General features: G+C 42.2%; 1 protein-coding gene across 6 annotated transcripts in view; it reads right to left on the minus strand.

Annotated features, from left to right (window-relative positions):
- Positions 1 to 3,001, minus strand: part of SH3D19 (SH3 domain containing 19) — an 83,090-nt gene that overhangs the window by 44,832 nt on the left and 35,257 nt on the right. The gene's annotated exons all lie outside the window — the stretch shown is intronic.

Below are 3,001 nucleotides of genomic sequence, written 5' to 3' on the forward strand. Positions count from 1 at the left end.
TCTGCTGGTGTGCAGCACACCAACTCTGCCAGGGCTCAGTTTAGCTCCACATGCACATGATGGCTGCAATTACTCCAGTGAGATGAAGAGTAGGGGGATTCGGAGGAGAGAAGAAAGAGAGAGTCAGAAAGGATGTGGATGAAAAACGTCCTCTCTCTACAATCATTCTGGAAACTAATTAAGACTAGAAATGAATGTTGCTCTGACGGAACTGTTATCTGAAACAGTCTGGCTAGTCTAGAATAAACAATGCCTATTTGTCTGGTTTCAGAAACAGTTCAAACGTGGCTTGGCCCCAATCCACACTGCTTGCAAAGCTGCTTTAGAAAACATTTCTATCAGTCATATTTCACTGTGCATTTTTAGCAGAAAAGGGTTCTAATTTTCCTTCAAAGTGTCCCATCATAATACAGCCTTATCTTTAAGAAACACTTTTAGTTGTGTGTTCCTCACAGATGTACTCCAGACTCTTAGTTCCTTGTATCTCAAGTCTCTTTCTTTTGGATTTTCATTTTTGAAACTTTATTCTTTCGCTCTCATTTCTGTGAATAACTACAATCTTTAGGGTTTTAATCATATTTATTATCAGACAGGAAGGAGACCAAAGTCTAGGAACATGAATCTGAAATCTTCTGGAGCAGCCATAACTTTCTATACCAAGAATTCAGGATTTACTTAAGTTTTATAGGCAGAAATTAGGAAATCCGTGAAGTATGCATATTCAAGTATCAGTAAGAACAAAAATGAACAATTTCTTTCTTCCACTGGCAAAAGCCCTTTGACCCATTGCAATTTGCCTCAGAATGTGAGAAGCACTTCCATATAAAAGCAAGTATTTTTGGCTAGAAATCATAGGAGTCATCATGTAGACACAAATTCAAACTTTCCATATGGCATGAGAACCAAAAGGATATATAAAAAACATTTTTAAAATCAAAATGCAAAGAACAAAAAGTAAAACCTCTCATGAAACCATCCGAGTGAAGTTGAAGTATGGATATATCAAGGGCAGCAAGGCAGCTCAAATATGCAACTATCTGTAACCTTGAATGCAGGATAACATGGTTCTATCCGAAAATTTATGAGCTTATAGGCAAAACAAACTGTTAGAAGACAGTTTTTCTTTTCCACTTTCCTTTAACAGGTCACTCATCAACAACCTTTTGGCAAGCACCACATTTCCTACCCCCAGGAGAGTTTGATTCACATCTAGTTTACAATTATTTAAGCCCTTTATAAACATGGAAGTGAGAGTGGACACATTATTTTTTTTTCCCATGAAGCCCTGTAAATGAACAGCAAACTTCATAACTTTATTATTTACTAAACCCCAGTAATTTAAATAAGATGCTGTTCTTGGGGCAGCTGGTGATTTTACCCATACTTTATACTGAGCCTGCCCCTCCCTCCTCCACAGGAAGCAATTTCTGGTCTCTTATTCTGTCTTGCAAGGAGAGAAGTGATAAGGTTACTAATAACCTCCTCTGCTCCACAGTTAATGACATGTTTTCTCTCAAGCCATCCAAATAATTAACATAACCAAATCAAATTTAATTCTACTATTTGATGAGGTAGGAGCTGCAGCAATTACTGTACTGCATGGTCCTTGCCTCTTTCCCACCTCCTCCTCCTGTTCATAAGGCACAGCAATGAACCAGAAGGCAGAGAAAATGCTCACAAATGCACATGCCAAGGAAAAATTAATCCATCCAAAATGAACTCCTCTCACAGTTACATGAGAACACCCGAGGGGACAGTGTGACAATAAGTAGCTGTGGGGATGGGAGACAGCAGCTCCTGTGCCGCCCTGCAACGTACACAAACTCATACTGCTGGAAGAAAACAGTGCAGACAGCAGGAAGTTTCAAAGTATTAAAGAATCTTATAAACATTAGCAACAACACCACAGTAATATCTAATATGGAATAAGTAAAGATGGAAACTATTCATCCATCCCCCCCCAATTTAGCATGCAGGAGTGGACAACCAGAGCAACTCCTCTGACATCTGCACATTTATCCTAGAAGACCTTGCTAACTGTTAATTTAAAGCACAAACTTTGTTTCATTTCCAGCTAAGGCAATAGCTTTGATGAGCTTCCCTTACCAGCCCCTCAAAACCCACTTCTGTCTGGTCCTCTTTGCACCCAGAAAAACCCACTCAATAAGTTCAGAGGGGATCTGTAAGTTGCTGTGCCTGCTATGCTGAAAGCAGTTGGGTACTTCAAGTCGGCAGCAATATGAAAAGGGTCCCATGGGTCACCATTTCTGAAAGATAAAGAACCTGGAGTGGTGTGTTTGAAGTTGTTAAACACCTACTCACTCTTTCTGGCAGGCTCTACTCTGGGTTTCAAGGACAGGTTTTCTAAATATAAATACTTGAGGAAAACGCTTCAAAAGCGTATCTGTGCACTAGGGAAATAAAACTGCCACAAGGTAGACCAGGCAAAGAGCTATAAACTGTTCCGTGGAGTAAGTGCACTTGCTGTGCATAAACCATGGTTTCTCCCTCATTAGGGGCTCTGCTTTGACACTTCCTTGACTGAGCACTGTCTCTCTTCAAGCACAACTTCAGTCTAGCTACCAGGTTTCTCAAAAGGTTGCTCCTGCAGGGTGACTCCTGACCCAACACAGCGCCTGTGTGAGCATCACTCACCTTGACAGTCCCCACAGAGCAGAGGAGGGAAGGTGCCGTTTAAGTGGAATAAAGCTCAAATCACACAGCCATCTCTGAACGAGCAGGCAGGGAGTTGTGTCTGCCCAGAGCAGGACAGCTACCTAACCCAAGAGGCCTGGAGGTTCTGGGCTATCTTTTCACCCACCTGGTCCTTTAGCTGGTATAGGAGCAGCAGAGCCTCCAGCCTGGGAGGGCACCTCACAGACACATTCCCACGAGTCAGCTGACGGTGAGACAGCTTGGTTGCTGAGTGCAAACAGCCATTGATGGATTTTACCTGCCTCTGGAGATCACAGGCAGGACTGTCTTTTGAGAGAGCCCCCCC

The sequence above is a fragment of the Corvus brachyrhynchos genome, unplaced genomic scaffold (assembly GCF_000691975.1).
Source record: "Corvus brachyrhynchos isolate BGI_N302 unplaced genomic scaffold, ASM69197v1 scaffold175, whole genome shotgun sequence".
NCBI lineage: Eukaryota > Metazoa > Chordata > Aves > Passeriformes > Corvidae > Corvus > Corvus brachyrhynchos.